Raw genomic sequence first — 15,265 nt, 5'->3', positions numbered from 1 at the left:
CCCTGTGCACAACAACTCATGAGCCCTTTAAGATTGAGAACCGTGGAGCGTTCGTCATCCAGTCACCACCGGCAGAGGGGAATGTGACGTCGTCGGCCCCATATGTTGGCAGAGTCACATGGCCTGTGACGCCTGTGCCGGATGGGTGTGGTGTGCGTGCAAACCTGACCTCAGGGAGTGGCTGTGACATGCTGACAACTAGACCAGTGACCTGCACACCACCAGCGAGTACGCCTGCGACGGGTGACAATGAGGCCCCCCCGTCGGAGTGTAAGTGGAGTGGTCTGGCCTGCCGTACGCCGGACCAGCGCAGGGCTCGCAATAATGACTTGTGGGCTCTGGGCGTGGTTCAGTCCATGCCCGGACATGGAAGTGACTGATGCGTGTGTCCCTGTTGTAGTGTTCACGGGTACACAATATGCAATGTAGCACCCTCTGACTGGCATCCCACAGGATGAGCATCATTGACGGGTCTAGACACCCATGGATGGCGTCCAGTTTGGTAACCATGAGATCGAACCCCACCCACACCTGCTCAGCCGTCTCCCTCTGGGCCTCCAGCACACGGCATTGGAAGGCCATGTGTTGTTCCTGGGGGTCTTGGGAGACTAGTGGGGCCGTGGGTGCCTCCTGCTGGGTGGTTTGGGTGGTGGGTGGGGTCTTCTCGATGCAGCTGGTCAGCCCTGATCCTGGAGGTGAGTCGCGGATGATGTCAATGATGTCTAGGAGGGCTTGGGTGTTGATGCTGGGGTTGTCCTCCCCTTCATCAGTGAAGAGTAGCTGGGACTGCTCTGCAGGGGGTGTTGACGCTGGCCCTGGAATGTGAAGGGGAGATGGTGTATTGCAATGTGTCCACATGTATGGAGCCACATGGGACATGTTGACATTCAGACAGCATGGCATTGTACATTGTAACAGTCTATGGATCTGGGTGATGACCCAGAGTCATTGAGGGTGTGCACTGTGCTGTGCTTGATTGTGCATGTGTGCCATCATGGCCATCTCCACCCATCCCCCCAGTACCTGGTGGTCACTCACCCTGTTGCTGTTGTGTTGTGTCCTGTAGAGCAGTGTCCGGTCCCCCAACTCTGGCCACAGTATCCACACTGATGACTGTCGACACCAGCTCCTTCATGTCATCCAGCTCGAGCTGTGGCACTGGGCCCCCACCTCCAGTCTGCATTCCTGCCTTCTGGCTGGCTGCGAGTTTCTCCTTAGTCTTCCGCTTGATGTCATTCCATTGCCTCTTGACCTCGTCCATTGTCCTCTTGTGCTCTCCGACGGCATTCACCTTGTCCTCGATGTCCCGCCATATTCCAGGTTTGGTGCCCAATGACACGTCGGAGGTGACAAAGAGTTGTTGATGGTGTTCCATCACCTCTGTGACTATGATCCTGTTCTCCTGCGGACTGAACTTCATCTTCCTCTTCTTCTTGTCCTGGCCCTTCCCTGTCCCCGAGGTCATGGGCTGGTCGTCCGGGGTGCTTGTGGGGTTGCGCTCGTCCTCTGCACCTGCTCCGGCTGCCTCCATGGTGCTTGAGTGTTGGTCAGTTTATGTGTGGGTGTTTTTTCTACTTTTATGGTGATTTTTCCCGCCGGCCAGGTGTGTGTTGCAGGCCTGGGGCTGCTTATCGCTGATTTCCTCATCGCGCTTTGGCCCATCGCAGATTTTTTGGTGCTGTGGTTTGTGTTTTTATCTCTATCGAGGTGGTTGTATCGCGGACATTGTCCGCGGTTTCGGCAGACTATCGCATGGTACCGCCTTGTTGTGAATTCCACGTTGACACAGGGTTATTTTCCCGCGATAGGCTGCGATATGTAAAGTTACGTTAACATTTTTTGGTGATGTTTAGCACACGTTCTTGTGAATATACCCCTAAGTACTTTGACTGCCTGCACAACGCTGGACAACTGAAGAATCTCCCTTGGAGTAAAGAAGTTACTCCCCTGCAAAAGCAGGCCCCTAAACGCATTTGACCAGTTTGCTTCTCCCGAGCTCTTGAGGACTCCAAAGAATTCAGCAACACAGGAGGTGGGTTCGCGAAGGTCCCTGAGGTCGATCTGCACTCTCAGCAATTCTGAGACCAGTATCCCTCGTGGGGACTGTGCAACCTGAACCCCTGTGCACTGCGTACATTTGCAGCTGCATATGCTTAGTGACGATTCCCAAGCTTGTGCATTAAACTCTGTGTTGTCCTGACCCCGAGCAGTATTTGCACCAAAGATTTCCGGCCTCTATTCCACGAGTGTCCTGTAGGCTGGTACTTTGCAAACTTGTTTGAGGTCTCCTCGTGATCCCTGGTCCTTTGGCCTGTGGGTCCTGGCGAGGGTCACCTTGCTATTTCTTGGGCTTACCTGGTTGCTCCAATGTGCCCTGACTCTCTATTGCTTGGAGAGTCCCCTGGACCTTGCTGGTCCACACTGTCACCTGTTTCCTCTGACTGTGTGGGTTGCATTTGCCAAGGCTTGTTGGTGCTCCAGCCAGACATCGACCCTCAGCACTCGACATCCTTCGTGGGACACCTCACCTCCGGACCCTGGTTGTCCTCGACGTCTCCTGGTCCCCGTGGCTGCAGAGTCAAACAATCCTTCTTCACTCCTGAAGCACTCGACATCGGTGGGCATTCGACTACCGAGCTCCTGGTCACCAGAAGTGACCCAGACTCTGTCCGCTCTGCTTTCAGGTTCTTCTCACCTCAAATCCAGGCTTGGATTCCACTGGACATTCTTCGCTCCCGTGTGGCAGCAGGACTTCTTGGCAGCTCTCCATTGAAAACAACAAAGGTTGTCAACACCACTTGACCCCTATGCGCCCAGCTCCTCTGGGATAGGTAACACGGGTACTTTGGTACTCACTGGTGGGTTGGCCTTAGAACCTCCTAAGGTCCAAAGGGTTTGCTCGAAGTCCTCTCAGAAGTGTCCTTAATTTGTAATTTTCCAACCACGACTTTCCCATAGAGTTGTACGGACACACGTCTGTGTTTCTTTACAGCACCCGTCCTCCGTGGGCTCCCTGTGTCGCTCCTCTGGGTGGTTCCTTGGGGTCCCTGTCGTTCTACATGCTCTAGGCACTGTGTCTAGTTAAGTTGTTGTTGTTATACAATTTCTTTCGTATATGGTTCGGTCCCCCCCCCCCGGAGCCCGCTGTGTATTCTGCTATTTACAAATGTTCTATTGATTAAGTATTGTGTGCTTTGTGCCCTAGTCTCGTATAGAGACTAGTAGAGAGTGTTATATTAATAAATACATATTTTTACATAAACACTGTGTGGTGCTCTTTTCATTTGGTTATTTAGGAGGTGATATTCTGGTAAAACAAGCTGCTTTAAATTCGTTCAAGACTAAGCCTTAAGGCTGCTCTCCATAGCTACCACTAGGATAGCTTTTAATAAGGTTAACTTTGACCTCATACATCATAAGGGTCGTGTGGACTGGTACAGGGTGCCCACTTTAATTAGTCAACAGCATATACCAGGCCACCTTCTCACATTAAGGTAATGGAAAAATCTGAAAGAAAGTTGGGGCATAGTACCCAAGTCAAGGTAGGAAGATCCTGAAACTAGAAGTGTCGAATAAATCATATCAGTTGGGGTGTGGCCAAGATTGCATCAGAGTAGGAGCTGTTCCTCACTCTTCCATGTCCGACTCCGCACAGCACATGTCCTGCTGGCAAGGAAGCAGTTAGCCCGTTGACATTGGGCAGTGTGCCCAGGCTGCAACTCTGAACCAAGCTATCTGTCCTGGGTCCTCAGTGGGGTGCAGAGCCAGACCGGCTGTGCCGGGTGGAGAAACATAATAGCGGCCTGGAGCCTCAGCTTCAACCTTGGCCATGGCTTGGAGTGGCAGCCTCGGACGTCTAGCAAACCTCACACTACAGAGAAAAAGTGAGGTTTTAGATAGCTGGGATCCAGCGGCTAGATTGTGCTCCCTTGGAGGCCTAGTGCTGGCGTGGGCCAAAAAGAAGCTAGCATTAACAATTTGAGGCAACAGCATCCTGGAGGTGAGATTCATCCTCTGAGACACAACAAGCATCACAACCACTTTATCATAGAACCCCCCACTGATCTGAGAAGTTAGTAAGCCTGCACACACTTTATCAGAGGTAGTTGGTGGCTCAAATGGTTTGGCCATGGAGCGGGGAATTGGATTTTTCCTGGGGCTGTCCCTTATGGTAGGCTGCCCTTGGAGACAATGATACTAGGCCACCTGCATAACCTACCTATATGCTGCACAGAAAGTAAAAATCACCCCAGGATATAAATGAGCACGAGTGCGCTTTGGTCCCGGGGGAGTGTTGTGCTCCCATGCCCACCAGCCCATAAATAGCGCCTCGTGTCCTAGAGCACATTAAGTAGCTAATGTATATCAATAAAAAACCTACCACGAATTGGCAGACTCCAGGTCAACTTTTTAATGGTCTACCTGAAACCACACATCATATGGAGATCCTCACGGGGCCACGAAGGAAGTAAGACCTCTTCTGTCCACTTGCAGATGCCCTCACCGGGACAGCGGGCCTCAACCCTCTGGCTTCTTGGGGGCTGTCCAGAGCCTGGGGTCTCCTGCCCAGTGCTACACTGCCAACACAATGTCCAGTGTGCAAGAAAAAAGGAGATATACCACATGCTGGCTCAACAACAGATTGCCTTGTTCCATTAAGACCTCTAAACAAAGATGGCAGCTCACAAAAACAGACAAAATACCACCCAGGAAGACTTGCTTTCTTAATATGCAGAAAAGCGTCAGAACTCTCACATGAGGCCTAAGCCAGATGCCTATAAAACCCACAATTACTCTCCGCAGAAGGCGCTGCATGACCACTCTGAAGCCCCATTCACAAACTCCTTAATGGAAGGACTCTTTAGAAAACTACAAAATGATTTTGTGTCCCTCTGTGAGGATGTTTCTAAGTCCCTGAAGGAATTGAGACATGAGATGGTGGATCTGGGGCAGCGGGTGTCCACCTTGGAAGACTCCTGGAATGCCAAAGAGGTTGAATTAGAAGCACTCAGGCTAGAAGGTCTATAACTCAAAGATCAAAATAGTTAGAGTGCTATGTCAAAGATCTGAAAAACAGATCCAGGAAATCAAACATTAAAATGAACCCTGGACAGTAAACTCACCTCCGCTCGTGGAGTTTGCGGAGTTTACGCACTTCTCTTTATGCGGAGCTCACGGAATTCTGAAAAACGCATAGCGGAACAGAGTTTTTTTCCTCGCTCGCGCTTGCCAACATCAAGTTGGCGAGTGATGAAAATCCACCTCCCGGTGAGATTTTTCCTCGTTTGGGATCGTCAATGTCAAGTTGGCAAGCGCGAGCGCGAGCGTGGAAAATCAACCTCCTGGCGAGATTTCCTAATTTGGGCGGTCGATTTCTTATTGCGAGTGGTCGCGTGTGCTCGCGCCCGCTTGCGTTGAGAAATCCATCCACTTGCGTTGAGAAAGCTGCGACTCCGGTAAAACTTCTACCAAGCGGCAGAAAGGAAGCAGCGCCCGCCCGCGTTGTGCATGGTGCTGTTCACGATGTTTGCACAGTGCGGACAAACACCCAGGACTGAAATCACCGCAAACTGCATTAATCTTGCAGAGCTTCGCAAAGCGCGGCGGTGTTTTTTTGCACTTCGAACTCCGCATAGGCTTGATTAGAATTGGAGGCATGTCCACTGGTGCAGAGACGGGCAACATAGAAAAGTTGGTTCAAGCATATCCTGCAAAAGATATCAGACTCAGACATCCAAATGGAGAGGACACACTGAGAGGGGTGACCCGCTAGACCTCAAGATAGACCCAAAGATATCCTGATCTGCATTCAGCATTTCAAAAAGAAGGCGGATATCATGAAAGTGACACAGACAATGGGCACTATCACTTTTGAAGCGACAACAATCGTGGTGTATCAGGGTCTGACAAGCAGCGACTTTCTTGACCGAAAAAGTAATAAAATACATGTGTTATCCCTTTTTATCTTGTTTTCACCTGGAACAATGAAACACATGGGTTGTGCACCCCTTTCAAGGAGCATCAAGTCCTCTGCATTGCTAACTTTCTGGATGACAATGGACAGCCTGCAGACACACCGCTAAGGGAGCCGTCCCATAAAAGCAGGAGCATTGGACCAAGGCGACCTCAAAGAGGAACTCTCATAGGCCGTTATTGAAAGAAATTCTCTGTGAATGATGAGTTGCTATCAACAAGCTGAAGCCGATGAGCTAGCCAATGGGGAGTGAGTCTCCGGGCACCGGAGGTCAAGACCCATCGTGGGAAATGGGTGCGCTGCAAACCAGATACCCCTTGCCCCATGACATGCAGAGAACAGATACATCCTGGTTTGTGGGTATGGCGGGGGACTAGCCAGGATGCACCCACTTAGGTCCAAGGGATCAGGGCAGAGGCTAGTTATATACAATAGCATTGTTTATGATCAATGCATCGGGCCCCTTTATTCTACCTCGGTAGGGAATTGTTTATTAGTACTTGCTCGTTTTGTGGATGGGGGAGAGTTGTACCAGTGTTTTTTCGAGTTTGGGAAATAATGAGGGGTCTCTCCCAGAATCCACTTTCATGCCAATGGTTTTAACTTTAAACTCACAAGAGTTGGGAACACATGGCCTTCCCGTAGATGATCTGAGGATGATGTCCCATAGATTGTGTCTGGCCATTGTAGCATACCATTGACGCCTTCAAAGATGTCAAAGGAAAAGAGGCACAGGAGAATCAAAAATAAGAAGTTAAAGGCATAGTGACAAATTAAAAATGGCACAAAAGTGAAACATTAATCTGAGTAATACTTTATCTTTGAAACCTGTTTTATGCAGCAGTGCTTCACTCGTTGTAGCATTCATTTGTCTTCGAATGGTGCAGCTTCTTCATCAGCAATAGCTTTTACCAGAATCTTTACTAAAACCAAAAATGTATATGTTACACAAAATTGTGTTCTTTTAATGTACAACATACAAGGGTTCTGGTATATGAACAAGATTTATTCTATGCATGTGCTACAAAGTACCACACGATACAAAATGGTACAGTTCTTCTCTACAGACAGCTTTTCGGTGCATTGTACAAAGACGACTGTCGTGCACAGGCAGAAACACGATCTTCTGGTTGTACAGTCTTGTGGTAATTGATCATTGCTCACATGTGTAGGGTGCATCCCTGTTCCTACTTCATCATTTCTTTCCTTTTCCTCCTCATCTAGTTGTGTTGACGCTTTTTCCTTGACAGCAACATTCTCTAAAAGGGTGCTCTTGCCTATAATGTAAAGAATATTTGTGATCAGGCATACTTTGATACAACTTTTAAAATGCACAGAATTGTAAATTCCAGTTTAATTTGAAAAACAAAAAAAGTAAATAAATACGTGCAGCTGTCCACTTTCACTACTGGTATTGTCCACTTCCGCCTCTGAACATTTCTGTTGCGCTCATGATACCCATGCCATCTTTCTGTGTCATAGGAAATCTTGCCTTAGTTTTGCACCTGTTCCGTGTGTAATTCAGGGACGCTCACACTATCCATAGGAACAAAACATAAATGTAATGAAGTCCTTCACATGGCACAAACATGGCTTTAATGATTGCTTTTTTTCTGGTGATAATGCTGATAATATCAGACTTAGCAGAGCCTGTGCTTCTGCTTACAGTTTTAGTGTATTCGATTCACCTTTCCCATCCTGCTCCATTTATTGCAGCTAATGCTTTGCATTTCTTAAAAGTGGGTCAGGTTAGCAAAGGTACCTCAGAACACTAAAATTGCCAGCAGCACCGCCTCTTTGAATTCAGTTGTTTTGACAGCCCTTGTCTGGATCTTTTAAAATATGATGCTAAAAGAGTCCTGGTACTCTAATTTAAGACCTGTGAGGGCCCACCAGCAACTGCTGGCATGCACTAACCTTCCTTGTCCTCTGTAGAATCAATCTGCTACAATGACGCGATAGATGCTTGTAAGTTATAAAAGATGTAGGTTTATTAGCTTAGTTGTAGGTTGCAGATAACACCCCACGAGGAGCAGCACCCTGCTGCTAAGTCTCTCTCACTCCAGCTGTCCACTCATCCAAGCACAAACACTCTCAACATTCCAACCATACAATGACCTCGCTCACTTGCTGAGCAGCAGGGAACATCAGGACCGTGGGGAGAATGCATAAGATAGCAAGAGGCCACAACACAATCCTTCATCCTTTGTTGCAAGTAAGCTTTCTTGGATAACCCTGAAATCTGAATCAAGAGATCAACACATGGGCCACCATCTGCCTTACACCTATGCTTCCTTGCTTCCACAAATGTCTCTTTAATCCTTCATTTTATTTACCAATTTTATAAAGCAACCTCTGTTATTTATTTTTACAACTGATACCATGCATACTTTAGCAAGAATATCGGCCAATATTTAGTTTTCTGCCCACATGATTCAGTGACATTTAGAATCAAAGACATTTAGGATTATTTAATCCATCACGATTTCCGGTTGACATCTAGTAGACCTGGATTTTCTATTCTGATCTGCCATAATGCACAACCTGCATTAAAAAAACTCAACATCTTAAGCACTTTCATGGTACATGTTAGATCTGGGGGTCTCTAGTTGGCAGAGGTAGGTACCACTGTCCAAATAGGGACCCTTGCTTCTAGTCCGGGTAAGGGGGGATACACTCTTTAGATAACCCCTGCTCACCCCCTTGGTAGCTTGGCACGAGCAGACAGGCTTATTAAAGGCAATGTGTAAAGTATTTGTACCAACACTCACAGTAACACAGTGAAAACACCACAAATGGACTCCACACCAGTGTAGATAAATAAAGTACTTTTATATAAACTACACAAGACCAAAATGACAAAAATCCAACATACACAGTTCAAGAATATGGTTTCAAAAAGAGTTCTTAGGTTAGCGACAAAATCATTCACCATAGCGTCAATTTTAGCCAACAGTACCTTGTTATGTGATAAAAGTTCTTAGCGGCGCTCAGGCGTCGAAAAACAAGCATCAGCGTCAGTCCTGAGACCCTGGGGAGGCGATGCGACAACCCCGCTGCACCCAGCGGGCGTGGGCGACGAATCAGGTCTGTATGGGGAGTGAGGCGATACTTGTATGGATTCCAAGGCGTAGCTTTTCCGGTAGAAATTTACTCGCTAAGGCACGATGCGACAAAATTCGGCCCGCTAATGAGCGGGGCTACAATTTCACCAGCGATGATCTGGGTTGGCTCTGCGACGATATTCGCAGTGATAAAATTCTGCCCGCTAACGAGCGGTGCGATGATTTTGGCTGGCTCTGCGACGATGTTCGCAGGGACAAAATTCGGCACGCTAACGAGCGGTGCGATGATCTTGGCTGGCTCTGCGACGATCTCACCCAGCGGCGGCAGGCTCTGCGACGATCTCGCAGCGATACAATTCGGCCCGCTAACGAGCGGGGTGACGATTTCACCAGTGTTGATCTGGCTCAGCGGCAGCAGGCTCTGCGACAGTGTTCGCAGCGATAAAATTCTGCCCGCTAACCAGCGGACGACGGAAATTTTCTCGCTAAGCCGGCTGTGCGTGAAAAAGTGTAGATCCTTAGCTTCTTTCTTCTTGGTCAGCTTCCCAACAGCAGGCACAACTTCCAGAGGCCCCACAATTGGATCAAGCACTCTAGGAAGGGCAGAACTCACTCAGCAGAGTTCAGGGGGAAGCTGGGGGGGAAGTCCTTTTGTTCCTGGGACCTCTTAACAGGAGGCCAGCTCTTCTCAGGCCCTTGGAGATCTCTTCAAGCAAGGGGACACAGCAACAGCAAAGTCCTTCCCATCTCCTTGGCAGCAAAGCAACTGCAGGTCAGCCCACAAACACACAGCAGGACAGTCCTTCCTCTTCAGTCTTCCAGCTTTCTCCTTGGCAGAGGTTCCTTCGTGATTCCAGGATGATCTAATTTTCTGTAGTCTGGGTCCCAATACTTATACCCCAAAATCCTTTGTCCCCTGCAGGCAGAGAAGCCTTGGCCTAGTCAGAACCAGTTCTGGGCAGTCCTGGAGCACTCTGTTTACTTGGTTTCTTCTTTCCTTTGAGAGAGAGGGGCAGGGTCGTCAGTCGCCCAGCAGGGGGTGGAGCCAGCATTGTGGAAGGCGGGCACAGCCCTATTCAGGCCCGGTTGCTACTCCTCCCACCCATCTACAGGGGAATTTCCCTATTCAGCCCTGGGCTGACTCATCCAGGCTCTGGGAGCCACCCCTGTCCCTGTCACTCACAAACCAGACAGTCAATTCACAAACAGGCCAAGGCAAACAGAAAGGGCAGAAAAGGAAAACAGCCACCTTCTAAAAGTGCTGTTTTCACACACAGGATTTAAAAACCATCCTTCCTAAAAGATGTGTTATTAAATTCTGAGTTCAGGAATTCCAGACATTAGCTTTCTATCTTGCTCCTATGGGAAGATATGCAGGTAAACATCATACTCAGCATTCCCCATTATAGCCTATGGGCAAGATAGCCTTTCAATAGTGAAAAACGAAAATGGCTGTAATTCACTACCAGAGCATGTCACCTACACCAATACATGCTCTACCTTTCACATACACTGCACCCTGCCCAGGGGGGTACCTAGGGCCTTCCATAGGGGTGTCCAATGTGTACAGAAAGGGAAGGGTTAGGCCTGGCCAGTGTGGACACTGGTCAGGTCAGCATGGCAGTTAGCAACTGCACCCAGGCACTGCGGTGGCAGGTCTGTGACACCATTTTAGGGCTACTCCTGTGGGTGGCACAATCAGTGCTGTAGGCCCACTAGTAGCATTTGAATCACCAGCCCTGGCACACTCAGTGCACTTTACTAGGGGCTAACAGGTGAAACAAATATATTAATCATGGATAACCAATCAAAACACAGTTTATACAGAGAGCATATGCACTTTAGCACCGATCAGCAGTGGTAAAGTGCCCAGAGTCCTATTGCCAACAACCACGGGTCAGGAAAAATAAAGGAGGAAGAAGCAAAAAGTTTGGGGATAACCCTGCAAAAAGGGCCATTTCCAACCGTACCTTGTTACCTTCAACTTCTTAACTAAATGATGAATGAAGACAAAAAGGAGAGGCAATAAGGCTGACACATGCTAATATACCATGAGTTTACCATGCATCGATAGTTCAATCAAACACATATTCCCCTTGAAACAGATTGCTCCAGCCCTTTTTCCACCACATAAGTTGCCAAACATTTATATAGATACCCCCACAGACTATATATTCCTCCTACATCACATGCTTTGGTCCTTAACATAAACAAACATATTACCATCATAATATAACATCACGTCACTACAATGCACTGCAATCAAACCTCTTGTTTCCCCCTCAATTGGAGAGTGTCAGCCTTCTTAGAATTATTTCCGCCTACCAACATTCCCAATGCTTCTAGACTGCAATGAAAGCACCAGCCCAGTGCTCTCGTTTTCCCAAAAAAAGACACCAGACCTCACCAGCCTTGGAGAATTCTTGGAGAGTCATTTGGTTGAGTCTTGGGCTGTATTGCTGCCTCTGTAATGTTCAAGTAATGCCTAGCAAAAGGCCTGCGTTACTATTCCTATTCACAAACCAGAGATATGCAGTTTGTACATGACTGATTGGGTAAAGAATGGCAATGCAATTTTCAATGACCCATAAACTAGTAGTTGTATCACAAATTCTGCATTTGTAGGGGGTTTAAATCATGGCTAGTTGTAATTTGTGACCCCCCCCCCCCAACATAGGTGCAAATCAGTTATGGAGATCTGCAAGGGACAGTAGACCTTTATCCCTGAATTTACCGTTCCAAACTGAAAACATGTGTTTAAACCAGCTCATGTTCATTAAAGGGAGCTGCGCTCTTTATTATTTTTTTTTTTAATGGTTTCCTTTTGTGGCCACTGCCTCATCCCCACACACCATCAACATAATTCCCTATGGGAACAGCATCCCCTTTGTGAATGAGATACCACAAGATTTGAGTCTCAGTATCTGATCAAGAGTCTGCAACACCATTTACGGTCACAAACCATTGATACATCCCTTTCCGAATAGCAGATAGGATGAGTACTCTCCATTTTTGGCCCTCCTATTTGATCTCCACAGAATGAAGCAAAAGCTCTTTTATGAATTGCGAAGACCTTTACGGCTAATAAAGGGGCTTTTATCATTAATAAAACGGTATTTTGTAGTGGTGAATGTTGTGATTTCGTGAATCCCAGGCTTTACAACCACAAAATACCTTTGTACATCATTCTCTTAGTAAACTATTTAACAACACTTCTATAAAAACACATTTTAACATCCACTGGTTGATACCTGACAAACCTTTATTGAAATATATTTTACATTAAATAGATTTAAATGACAGCACACAGCTCTCTAACATGCTCTTTTAGTGCACCTGACCCCGAGGGACCATAAAGTGACCTAGGTGCTTCTGCAATGCCTGCTTGGGGCTTAAGAATTTACTGCACAATCTAGACATTTTGATCTCTGCTGGCAGAAAGAAACCAGGAAGCCCTTGTGAGATCCGCAATGAATTGTCAGGGTTCAAATGCACCGCAGGCAAGAGGTCCGTCTGATTTGGCATTCATGGTGTGAGGAAAAAGGGGAGGCTTGTGGCTGCCCTGCTTGCAACAAGTGGCTAATCTGTTATGTGACATGCAGGTATTGTTTCGAAAACGTGAGAAATGATTTAACTGCATTGACATTTTGAATTCGAGAATCTGTTCTGCATGGCAACTATGACAAGCCTTTAAGATGGGAAACCCTTTTGTAGCGGACTTTCTCCTTTATAGTCCAGAATACATTGCCATGGAAGCTTTGTCACCACCACAACTGCATACAACGCTTCACTTCATTTTGGAGTAGGTTTAGTTGAGGCGCAATGCATGTTTGATTTCTTTTTTCGTTCAGAGAGCTTTGAAGCTATTAAAATATGTTTGTTTAGTCCTTTAACTGTTAAATTAAAAACTTTTGATGTGAAAGCATGAATTCATCTTATCTGCTGGTCTAGGGCATAAGTCCTGAAAAAATGAAGTGGGGGGACTGACCTAGTTTGGCAGTATGCCAGTGAACATCATGGCATGTGACATCACGGTGCATGACATCGCAAGTGGCGTCACAGGAATTGACATCCCACGAAGTGGCATCAGAAGCCCGACTTTACAGGAAGTGGCATCACAAGAAGTGACATCAAATCTTAAGAACTCACATATATGTGTAGCAGGTCCATCATGAGTACATTTTAGTGCATTACAATTTCAATTTCAAAGCTTTATTCGACAGCATGTCATAAAAGCATGTAACATCCTAATATATACCATAAATACTACAATAAAATACAATATACATATTTTCCCTTAAAAACTCATTAAATCATGATGCTGGCGAATTAAGAAAGTTAAAAGAAAAAGCTTCAGCAACAATGGTTAAAAACAATTCTGAAAAAGGAAAACTTGGTTTTAAAATTGATCATACATTCTTAGGTGTCAGGAATTCATACATTCATTCATCTTTCTAAAGATTTTAAGGTGCGTAAACGAATAATCCAAGCCCACCCTAGGAATTTTGCCACAGCAATAGCCATGGGAGGGGAACAATCAAATTCAAATATTCTTAGAGCCACTTTGTACCTACGTGTCCCCAAATTTAGGCACACTGGTTTTAGCCATTTGTGGCGAGGTTTCGTGTACAAAGGACATACAAACAACAAGTGGCCTATATCCTCAATCAGATCTTTACAATAATGGCATTTGTTATCCAGGTTAGATGACCATCTATGGGTAAATGCTTTTACAGGCAGGGTCCCAATTCTAAACTGAAAATACAGTTTCCTGTCAAAGGCCCTTTCTATGATGTCCCAATAGGCCTCGCAGAAGGGTATAGATTTAATGTCAAGGAAACGACCTGCTAGCTTAGCATTTTGGCCAGAACTGAGGACAGACATCCAGGTCATATCCCAGTACATTTTTTGGAGGATTTGCTTAGATGGAAAGCTTAAGCCACTTTATTCGTCCCATAGGTGGCCTAGTTCTAATTTAGTTAGCAAGCCCCTAATTTCCTTTAGCCATAGGATTGAGTGAAAGCGATCGGCCGCAATAATATCTTTCATGGCGATGGCATAATGGGTAAGTTCAGGAGTAGTCATAATCCGTCGCCAAAAAAGAAGAGGACGTAGCCGTGCTATATACTCTATTTTTTTCCTGCCTAGGTCATATATGAGCGGTATTGTTGGGGTACTTTGAGGAACTCCAACTAAGCAGCGTAAGAACTTATTTTCTGCCAAACTTAATTGGTTCAAGTTAGCAAAGCCCCACAGTTCTGAACCGTACAATGAAGCACTTATGACTTTCATATTATAAATTTCTAGGACAGGAGTAATAGGCTTAGTTAGGGAAAGTTTATGTTTGGAGGCTACTGCCCCCGCCAACTGGTGGAATTTTAGGGCGACCATATCAATGTGGTTTTTCCAACACATGTTACTCTGGAGGGATATTCCTAAGTACGTGAATGCCTCGACCTGTTCCTACGGGGTATTATTAAAATTAATTACACCTCTAAATCTTTTCCGCTGGTTTAGGGACATAAACTTGGTTTTGGAGGTATTGATTTCAAGACCACATGATTTACAAAAATCTCCAAACATATTTAGTGCCTTTTGAAGCCCGCTCGGTGTCCGCGAAACTATCAACGTGTCGTCTGCGAACATGAGAACAGGCACGCAAGCCCCTGCTAATACTGGAGCATCGGTAGGGGAGCGGCTAAGATGGTCTACAATGCCATTGATGTACAGGGAAAACAGTGTGGGTGCCAAAACACACCCCTGACGAACACCACGCTCGACAGGAAATTGATCAGTCACCTCACCCTGAGCCCCCCATCTGATTCTTGCGTGATTATTTTCATGCAAACGGACTAATAACGTTAACAGTTCCGGCGCCATCCCTGCATCAGCAAGAACCCTCCATAATTTAGAGCGGGTCACCAAATCAAAAGCTGACTTCAGGTCTATAAAGACCGCATAAAGAGACCCATTGGTCAATTTCACGTTCCTCCAATAAAGTGCTAGAAAATAGAAGACCTGATCAACAGAACTAGTACAGGGTCGAAAACCAGCTTGATACGGGGTTAAAATGGCATTTTCTTCTACCCAGGATTGTAATTTTTTTGCACTAATCGACCTATAAGTTTTTGGGCAGAGTCAATCAGACTAATAGGTCTGTAGTTGCTGGGTAGTGATTTGTCTCCCTTCTTGAAAACTGGAATTATTTCCGCACCTTTCCATGAGG

The sequence above is a fragment of the Triturus cristatus genome, chromosome 6 (assembly GCF_964204655.1).
Source record: "Triturus cristatus chromosome 6, aTriCri1.1, whole genome shotgun sequence".
NCBI classification, from domain to species: Eukaryota; Metazoa; Chordata; class Amphibia; order Caudata; family Salamandridae; genus Triturus; species Triturus cristatus.
This window is presented reverse-complemented; position numbering follows the sequence as displayed.